This window comes from Xiphophorus hellerii, chromosome 7 (assembly GCF_003331165.1).
Source record: "Xiphophorus hellerii strain 12219 chromosome 7, Xiphophorus_hellerii-4.1, whole genome shotgun sequence".
Lineage (NCBI taxonomy): Eukaryota > Metazoa > Chordata > Actinopteri > Cyprinodontiformes > Poeciliidae > Xiphophorus > Xiphophorus hellerii.
Genome location: NC_045678.1, coordinates 9027937 through 9038947, shown reverse-complemented (window position 1 = coordinate 9038947; position 11011 = coordinate 9027937).

Sequence of the window (11011 nt, the reverse complement as noted above, 5' to 3'; positions counted from 1 at the left end):
ATCTATCCAGCATGTCTGCGTTTCTATTGATGAGATGCCACGAGGTAAAAATGGTTGGATGCTCAAAGAAGAACAGCAGGTTTAAAGAAACTCAACTAAAGAAAAGAAGCCCTTTGATTCCATATGAATCAAGGAACTAGTTTTCGTTTTTTTTTAATAAATATACTTTCTTTGCTGTTGTCCCTCGGGACCTTACCGTTGAAATCTGTGTGTGTGTGTGTGTGCGTGTGTGTGTGTGGGTGTGCAGCCACATGCTGAGCCTTGTGTGGTAAGCACACTGGGATTTTGGCATAAATACTTTAGGGTGTGTTTGATAAGCCTGGCCTACGGAGAGAAAACACACCAAAATAACAATGCAGAGGGGGATTTACTGTCGAAAGAGGAAAAATATCATCAGGAGACAAAGATGGGAGAGAAAGGAATATTGTATATGGTATAGATTTAGCTGATTGTGTGTGCTTAGTTCATGCTGCTCTTTTGTCGTCACATAACATTCGAAAAGTCCAAATTACAAATGCTTACTTTTGTCTGTTTACCCAAGACAAACACATTTTCACCCTTATCTATTTAATATTTTTGCGGTATTTTGGTTTGTTTTCATGAAAAAAAAAATCTTCAGCAGAATGTTTGGTAATCCATCAATTCATATCCAAATCCTTTGACAACCAATGATTTCAAGTAATATTCTATCACCTGCTCACTAGTCAGACCTGGTAGTGTGATACATCAGATGTAAACAGAGAAGCCTTCAGATTATTATTTATTCCTGCCATTAAAAAAAAAATCACACCTGTATGATTAGGTTACAGCTTATTTACATGTAAATACATTTGTTTTCACATGCACGCGAACATAGCGGGCTGTCAGCTGAGCAATAAACAGGACAACGTCACAGGCGCAGTTGAAACCAAAGATGTAATAAAAACAATAAAAAAATTTAATTTGTTTTTATCTCGGTGACATTAAATCAGGCCAAACTGTTCCGGTTTGCTTCAGGTAGTGTTACTAAAATGTGTTTATAAGTTCAGCATCACATTTTTGTCAATCTCGTTTAGAATTTTAAATCCTGCAGCTGACTTTTTGCACAAAAAATATAAGTTCAGTCCATTTACCATTTCCATTTACAAACCCTTCGTCCTCACTGATTCGGCTTACCGCTTTAAGAAATCGCCGATACGGGCCTCTCACCACCCAGAGTGGGCAACTTAATACCACCTTTAAACCGTTCGGTAGTAAGCTAAAGGAGTCGCTATCCATTTCAGAGACCCGTGTTGCTTCAACGTATCCACGTCGTTCCTTACAAAAGCAAAACTGCTTGATGATGCTGCTGCCACCATGCTTCACAGTTGGGATGGGGTCAGGGTTGCAAGCTTCCCCAATGCCCTCCCAATGTAACGGTCAGCGTTATATCCAAGCACTTCAACTTCAGTTTTATCAGAACATGGCTCAAAAAGTAAAAACTTCAACCCCAACTCAACTAAAACTGTTAACTTGTGTGCCGTTCTACGCAATGCACGTAAAGAGCTGTGGTGCGTTCGAGTTGTGCCAATAAAATTTTTTTGTCGTGTCCCAAAAAATAAATAAATAAAAAAATTCAGTGCAGCCTGATTCAACAAGAATCTAAAGTGCATATGGTACAGTTCCAAACGAATAGAAAAGCGACGCAGCAGCAGCAGCGCCATTAGCATAACATCTTTTTATGCTGCAGAAATGCAACTCGGATATGCAGTGCTGTGTCAGGGGCATTAGTTTCTGAATGACTCAGTGGTGAGATGTAAATGTTATTTTAGTGTAATTTATGATTTAGAGTAATTAGAGGCAGGCCCTTCAAGTGTCTGTTCTACTCCGTTAATCACTGCTCAATTATGTGTAAAAAATATAATGATCCGACTGTTTAATTGTTGCAAGGAGGGATTAACGCACTGAGGAATCCTGCCTTGTCGAACCAAAGCTTATGTAATGTTCAAAAGAGGGGCAAATACATGCATGTAAAATATAAATATATAGGAAACAACGATTAAATAAAGTAGGCAAAGAGAAAAGCCTCAATTTGCTTGAGTAAATCAGGAGTTCCCCCTCTATTTTAATCTATATGAGAGTCCTAAAGATGGACGGATAGCTGTGTGTGCAGGCGTGTGTGTGTTTTGGAGGAGGGGGTCTTGCTGAATAATTCAACTCTTCTGTCCAAATTCTGTGGTGAAGCCAGCCAGAAAGAGGACAACATGCAGTGTGTGTGTGTGTGTGTGTGTAGGGGGGGGGGGGGGGTATGCATGTGTGTAAGAGAGAGGGAGGTCAGAAATGTTAGAGGGGGGAGGATTTAAATGGGATTTTTTTTTTTTTGCCTTTGCTATAAGGAGGTGCAATAGAGATGGTACTGAAAGTGGGTCAAGGAAATGGGTGAAGGTGAGTGTATCCCTCAATAACACACACACATTTCTACCGAAGGTCTGGAGAAAGCCCAAAATCATGAAGAGATCACCTCGAACAGGGAGTTTTATTTATTCATGGTGTGAGAAACAAAAATAAATGACGCGTGTTTGTGGAGTCCGTCTTTTTTTTGTTTGTTTGTTTGTTTTTTTTTACTCCCACAGACGTGACAACCATTTCGTAAAAAAAAAAAAAAAAAAAAAAAAAAAAAAGACTCGAGCAGAATTTCAAGATTGGAAACAAACCTGTCAAGATTACAAGCTAAAACTCCTCCGTGGGCGTTTGTGCATCTTTGGACCGGAATGTGCGACGCATCATCCGTAAAAACGCCTGCAGCACTTTTCCACGGGAATTTTTTTTCCCCCCCAACGTGTATCTGCGGAGATCAGCAGCGGAGGTTGGTGTTTACCCGTGTCGTGATTTAAATGTGCTGTCATGATGTCGAGCACAGAGATGAGCGAGGGGCCCACAGGAGACCTGGAGAAGTATTGTGACACCTCGGAAAAGTTGTTTTCACACCTGGAAGCCTCCCTGCAGCCGGATGAGCCTCGAGAGACCCCGAGATTACAAAAGCTTCGGCGACAAACGATTTACGACGGATGTACGAGTGATCGATTTGTGCGGCAAGTTAGGAAATACGGTATTACTGATAAACAGACACAATTTATGAGTTGTGTTTTAATCACAGCTTGATCCCCGCCTCCTTCCCCCGCCAACTCGGGATCGGATGATAAAACTGAATACACTGTGAAGGAAAAAGCAGGTATATGAAAAGGTTGGCGTGGTAGAAAAACTGAGGCGTCTCAGACACCACAAATAAAATGCCTTTAAAAACAACAAATCCCAAAAACATTTGAGGAAATACAAAATCCATCAGATTTGAACCTCAAGCAATTACAGGACATAAAATGTGTTCTTTTGCACACAGTTAGACAGATTTTTCTGCATAAAGGTTTTCAGCCTATTTGCAGGCTGGATTCTCTGTGGATTCTGCTTTCCCGGCAAGGTTTCCCCCTGAAAACCTGCTAAGCCCGGTGGTTTTGCGCCAGGGCGGTCATTCGTCCAGCGGCCCGTCGTGTATGCGAGTTGAAAAATGTTTAAAGTTGACGGGAAATTTTAAAATATCACTTGATGATCATGTGTTATTAAAAGATTGGAAGATTAACACCTGAACTCCAACAGTACAGTCATAAAAAATGCAAACATTTAAAAAAAAAAACGTAAATAAATAAGCAATGCTTAGCCTGGTGGGGGCACAAGTAAAGCCTGGTGGCCCGCCAGGCTTATAATACATTGAGGGAAACCCTGTTTTGTGGTTTTTCTCAAAATTATAATGCCGTTATCTGCATATAATTTTCTGACGAGCTAAATGTGGCACTGCCGCAAGGATGAACTAGAGTTACTGACGTGTTCTCTTATATCTTGGTGGACTTCTTTTCCCCATGCTGTCACACAAGTAGGCAGTGGGACTGAGCAAGTCCGTTAAACTGAAAATTAACTTACAAAGCTGTGAATCAAATGACTGAATTATCTCTTACATGCCATCAAATTTGGCAGAGGTCTGGTGACGAGACTTTAGTGTTTTTGATTCAGGGTTGAATCTAAAATGTGCAAGAACAGTAAAACTCTTGAGAACTGGAGTTGGAGACACTGATCTAAAAGTATAGTCATTTTACTATATAAAAACCTATGAATTAAAAAAAAAAAAAAGACAGTTGGGAAAAATTGTAAATTGACAATCGTAATTGGCCTAAAACAAGACAATTTAGAATGATTTAATGTCAGAATGAAAAAGAAAGGTTGTCTATTAATGTAAATATCTCGGTTCAATAGGTTGCACACTGTAATTTTTATAACAGGTCATCATAGGCTATTTATCCTATACAAAATCCTATCCTATTAAAAATGACACATTGAGTTGAGATACTCTGTCAAATAGCTTTGGTTATTTTAAAAAAAAAACTTTTAAAGCTCGTCCGAGGCATTTGGTGGTTTGCAGTGACAGACTGTGGGTGCAGCAGGGAGACGACAGGTTCTCCGTGAATGAAATGTGACAACGTTGCAACCTTGAATGTGGCTCGGCTGCTTCTCACATACACTGACGCCTTGAAATTTCCTCAACGTTTCCCGGAGGAGGTGAATGTGGGAATGCAAATGTCCCAGTGTCAGTCAAATCGGATCGGATCGTGCCAGCTCCCCGCAGAACAGTTTTGTCAATACGAGACACAAGGCCAAATGCACGTGGTATTGATATCTGGATGGGAAAACTCCCAACATAAATGTTTCATTTGTACCATCCTTAGCTTCTTTTTGAAGCCAAGGATGGGGTACAGGTAAAAGTCTGTCTCCTTTTGGAAAGCGCTTGTTTGAAAATATCTCAACCCAGAACTCATCTGAATGACTTAACCTACAAAAAAAAGATGAAATAACACTTAAATGTTTTGATTGACAGCACTTAATAATTTTAGAAAGAGAAAAAAACCCCTACTATTTTGAGTTAATCCCAAATGATAGTTTTGAACAACATAATCAGAGGTGGTGCCTAATTTACACTTTAAATGCTCATTAAGCTAATTAATAATCTTTAGCCTTTTGTTTTCCTGGGGTATGAACAAAACAACATGGAGGGTAATGTCTTCTGACCGTAGGTGGAGACGCATTTATCTGTCTTGACACCAGGCGCAGCAAACAGCATGACAGGTTAAACAAAATTTCCAAAGCCCATTAAGAAACATCTGCAGCAAAGAGTGGAAATCTGAAGTGTTTGTTAAGTCTTCCTGAAAAATCAGGTCGAATGAGACAAAGATTGAGCTTTCGGCAGCAAACACTGCAGAAGGGGCGTCAGGTGAAACAAGGGTGAGTTTGTGGGAAAGCAACTCATGCCTATTGTAGGGGAAAAGTATGGTAGGGGACCTGATATGCTGTGGGCCAGTTTCTCTCCTGAATATCTTGGAAAGCTGGTCAGATTTTACTTCAAACTCTGATGGACTCAAGCAGTAAGCTGAAAATAGATTTTGATCTTTCAACAGCATAGAAATCCAAAGCAAAGCAAAGCAGAATCAGTTCAGTAGAAAACATAAACCTTCTCCTCTAAGGTTTGTGACACAGGATCCAATTGATCCCAAGGAAATGCTGAATGACGAAAACGTTACTCCTGCTGTATGCGCCGAACTTAATCCCACCGGTGGTTTTTCATTAAGTATTGCCAGCAGAGAAGAATAATAGTGTTGCCTAAAATTACTCATATTCATTTGTATCTTTCCTCATAGACGACATAATCCTGCTTTTTTCGTTCTAAAAACACAGCTGTCAAAAAGTGAAACGAAAAATTAACCGTTGAGATTGATCTGTACGTCATACATTATCGGTTCTTTTAGCCATTTTATTTTATGGACTATAACAAAGTTGAGTTTTTAAAAATAAAGAACTATCATTGGCAATGGACTAAAGCATACTAAAAGGTTTTCAATTTATTTTTCAATGGGTGAAACAAAAAATAACGCACATATCAGCATTATAAACATTATACAGAGTTTAACTTTCTATAATCACTGCAAACAGGAGCACTAACCAAAGCAACATGTTTATATTATGTTGGAATTTGATTGCAAAGCTCTTCAGAGAGCAACTTACTGCAAGTTAGACTTCTTCAGCGATTGCTTCCCGTTGACATTCTTGACTCTCCCTTCTGTAAAAGAAAAGTAAAGGTTTCTCAATAAATTGTAAGCTTTTAATTAAAAAAACGAGCAAAGACTTTCTCAAGAGGGGCATTTAAAGGAGAAGGTTTAAAGAAGAACAATTGCTCATTACTAGAGATGTGGTAAATAATCACCCAGATTTGAGCCCCAGATTGGATTAACATTACTGGATAATGTGATTTTATATTGGCTCAGTCCCTGAGAGAAATATACTTTTGTTCTAATGGGCCTTTTGTTGTGATGCTCAATGAAAATAGAACAAATTGCAAACAATTTTCAATGCAGCACTAAGAGCTCGTTTTTCATTGGCTCGTCAATCCTGGACCTATAGACTATAACAAAAACGTAAACATCACAACCTGTGTATTAACAAGTTGATAAATGAAAGCAAGCAACTTATAATTGTATGTAATATCAAGAACAACCAAAATAGCTTTGGAAATGATTTCAACATTTCCAATAACCAGAAACCAGCCATTTTCTGGTTATTGCAGAAAGTAGCCGGTGCTTCGTCCCGTTTCCCCATCGGCCACGTGGAAATATTTTAGAAAAATAGTTACTGAAGCAGAGATCATTTTGTAATTTTTTAATCCATTTTTCAGATAATAAGATCTGACAATCTACTAGAAAGGTACTGGTGGTTTTGCCCCGTCGTTGTACCGCAGTAGATTTTCCCACTGACCATGGCTCAAGTGGAACATCTCATACGCCGTTTGACAGCTGACAAAACTCATCCTGCTCTTCTGAAGCTACTGAAGGCCTATGTGAAACCTCAAACATATCAGATATCTTAAGAGTTATTCTGGGGTCATGTTCTATACGAATTTCAGAAAAAGAAAAAGAATTGCAGGACATTAATGCAAAGTTTTTAGATAATATGCAGTTGAAGCACATCACAAATTCACTTTGGACATAAGTATATATTTCTCTCCACACCTTTTGCAAATACTATTTTAAAACACAAACTGAAACACTATGAGACATAGGTATACGATCATTGATCTGAGTCACCGTCAACCTCCAAAACCTGGATCTACCGTTACAACATGCTTACTGTTACGTTCACTAAATCACTTTTCATTAATCATCCATCCATCCATTTTCTAACACCCTTGTCACTAGTGGGGTCGGGAGGTGCTGGTGTCTAACTCCTAACGTTCCAGGCGAGAGGCGGGTTCACCCTGGACAGGAAGCCAGTCTGTCGCAGGGCAACACAGAGACAGACAGGACACACAACCACACACACTCACACCTAGGGAGAATTTAGAGAGACCAATTAACCTAACAGTCATGTTTTTTGGACTGTGGGAGGAAACCGGAGAACCCGGAGAGAATCCACGCATGCTTTTCATGATTCATTTCAAATAAATTTAGAATTACCGTGATTCTGGTAAATAAGACAAAGACTCGCCACAAAGAAGTATTTAAAGGAGGGTTGTCCTTATTTAAACTCTACATAGTCAACTTCTGGGAAGATTAAATTTCAGAAATGTTTTGCTCGTAATGTTTTAGGTCTATTTAAAAGCTTCCTCTCATCAGGTGGCGTCTCAGAATCCAGACGTCCCCTAGAAACAAGCCTCCGCTTTGTCTGACTTTTTTCCAGGCTTGTCTATTCATTTCTTCTCCTTTTGGACTTTAATACAATCATTTCATTCAAGGTATGAAATGGAAGTCAGAAGGGATAGAGTAGCAACACATATAGGTGTGGAGTGGGGGTATGAATTGTTGAAGAAACAAAATCAACCAGAAACTCTACTACAGGGTGGGCCACAAGTTTCCATACATAGAAAAAATAAAGTGGGGGGACTCTGTGCAATCGCTTCATGTCTTGGACCACTTTGTGGTTGATCTGCAACATTTCCAGTTTTCTGAAACTTGCAAATAGGTTTTACCACAGTGTCGTGTGTGTGACGCTCGTTCCATGTTTTCTGTTAAAGTTTCATGCGACCGCTTCCTGATCCAGCCATCAGTATGATTTCAATTCTTTGCTCTTTTGTCAAACGCATCGTCTTGGGTATCTGAAATATAAAAGAAATATACCTTTTTCATTCTCCTATGTATGGAAACTTATGGCCCACCATGTAGAATACTATTACCGTACATATATTTGAGAAGTTAAGACACTTTATTGAGTAGAAAAACAGGATTTGACAACATGCAGCCCTGCAAACGTTTTTTTTTTTACATCTACCTGTAAATTAGTAAGATAAAATACAAAACTATCCTCATCTAATATCTAATAAATTTTCCACCAACACGTCAACACAAAGCAGCATCAAGAGCAGCAGTGAGTTGAGCCCAGATTTGAGTGCTTTGCATCAGTTTTTATGTGGGGCTCTTAGGAGTTTCCCCCCCTGCGGCTCGGTTTGTGTGACAGTGACAAATGGCAGCAGCCGTGTTCGGTTCCATCAGCAAAGTGGCAGTTGCTCGGCTGATAATAGCCAACAATAATTGCCACAAGACTTTAAAATGACTTGTAATTATGTTGAGCTTTTCATATTTTGGGGTCGTGGGCTTGTCGCACGACGAGATTTGTTTTTTTTTTATGTCACGTTAACGTCATCACGTCTCTGGCTCTGATGAACAGCGAGGCCCGGAGCACGCTCAGCCCGGGCAGCAGCCATCAGCGCTGGCTCTAATTCAATTTCGTTCAAATTTGCTCTCGCGAGCTGGTCGTTATGTTGACGCTTTGTTTGTCTTCGGAGGACATGAGCTGAAAGCAGCTTTAAGTGCTGCAATTGAACTCGTGTGCAAACTGGGCGAGCGCAACTCATCGTTCAGAATAATGATTTCATTCCGGGTTTTTTCTGATGGCCTCATAAGATGAGATGGCTGCAGGGGGAGCAGTGACATACGGGGATGATTAAAGTTCCTATGGAAAACCGTTTGATGGTGAAAACGCACCCGGCCTCGTCGACGGGCTTCTGTTTACTCCAACAGATCAAATCATCAGGCGATTAAAAGGCTAATCTGGACATTTCTCATTTTAAAGTTTATGGATGACATTTTTTTTAAAGTAAAGCAAAAAGTTTTTGTTCTCTAAAAGTTAGGTAGGATTTGACAGTTTACCAGATTGATTGGTTGTAAAGTGCAGTGTGATGTGATAACACCTTTGCTTAAAATCATATTTGACGGTTTTAGAATAAAGGGAAGCTGCTCCCAGTGAAATATGACACATAACATAAGTAGACACGAGTCCTTATTTTATGTACCGAGTGCTTGTGACAGTTTCCAAAGCTTTGCATTTCTTTAAAAGTGTTGGAACAAGCAAAATATCTACTCTAACTCAACAGGCTTATGTGGCGTTAATAATGTGACTAATTTCTACAAATTCAACTTAAAAAACAAACTGTTGGCAGGGAAATGAGTCCATTAAACCAAATCTTTGTTGAACTCTTCTTTGGCAATATTCCATCAACAACCCACATCTTTACTTGGCAATATTTGATCACCTTATCTTGCAAAAGTAAAAGCAGATTGAGAATGGGAAGATATTTCTTATCCAAAGGCTTCTTCCAGTAATATGAGGACTCCAACCTCAATGAGAAACAACCTGCATTATGAAACCAAAATATTTCCATTTAAATATAAATAAATATGAATAGGCTGACTTTGTTTATCAAATTTTAACAGTGGTCTGCTTTTGAAGTCATCTACAGCATGTTGAATTCAACTGGAAGTTGTTCCTTAAACTGGAAACCCAAGAAGTCTTGGGTCTTGAAGTCTTAAACCCAAGACTTCAGTGAAAATGGAGACGTCTCTAAAAAAAAAAAAAAAAAAAAATTAAAAACAAAAACAGTGAACTCACAGAAATAATGCAGGACAAAGACCAAGGACGCAAACAGTGACGGAAAAATCCAGAAGCAAACGATGAAAATCCAGATTGTGAGGGTGATTGCTGACAAAGAGGCAGGTGGTTGATTACTAACAGGGTGCAGCTGGGGGAGAAGAAACAGGTACACTGAGGGAAGATGAACAATTGACACTCAGAGCTGAACAGAAACTCAAGGAAACGGCTAATTGGATTAAAGAACAAGAACCGATCCAAGAGAACAGAATCCAAATGCACAAAGAGCATATATTGTGTTGATATTTCAACACAATAGGAAAGTTGTGTTGTTTGGGATTTTTGTGGGTGTGTCTATGTGTGGGGCTTTCCCTTTGAGAGGTGCAGCCCAGCTGCATGTCACCCATGTGTTCAGTCAGTCCTGTCCCATCTGCATACATCTTTGCCCTGACGAAGCATTGTGGGTAAGTATGTTTAATATATTATTGTACATAATTATTTTTTACATAATTTCTGGTTTGTTGAGGTTAAATATTTTTGAATGTTTATTGTAAGTTTGCACTACTTTGCTAATTCATTTGGGACAGTATGTAATTTAGTTACACTAAACTTCTATGTACATGTTTATAAAATGAATGTAAAAGTGATGTGTCCTTCTTTGTGTGTTTTAGTTTCAAACTTCCTTGGATTCAATAAACCTGTGGACAAAAGGACAACTTTCAGCAGCGAGCTGAGCCTCACCTGGGATTGATCAACCTCTCACTAACTGCACTGGCTGCCATTTTATGGGAGCACGCTCCTCCTGTCTGTACGTCACCAATAAAATGGCTAAAAAACATTTAATATATGAACTGATTTTCCATCATTTAGCTTATGTATATAATGTACAGTGTTTTTTGTCACCAACTGTGTGTGTAACGTGTTTCGTGTGATGAGTAGCGATCAGAAACGACAGAACAGATTCGAGGTGATGCAGGCAGTTCTCCTGCCTCATGGCAGGGGGCGCTCATGATCCCAGACATCGTCACTCCACAACTGCAGAGTAAGAGGCAGTAACAGCGAGCTAGAAATACAGTAAAGCGCAGCGATATATTTATAG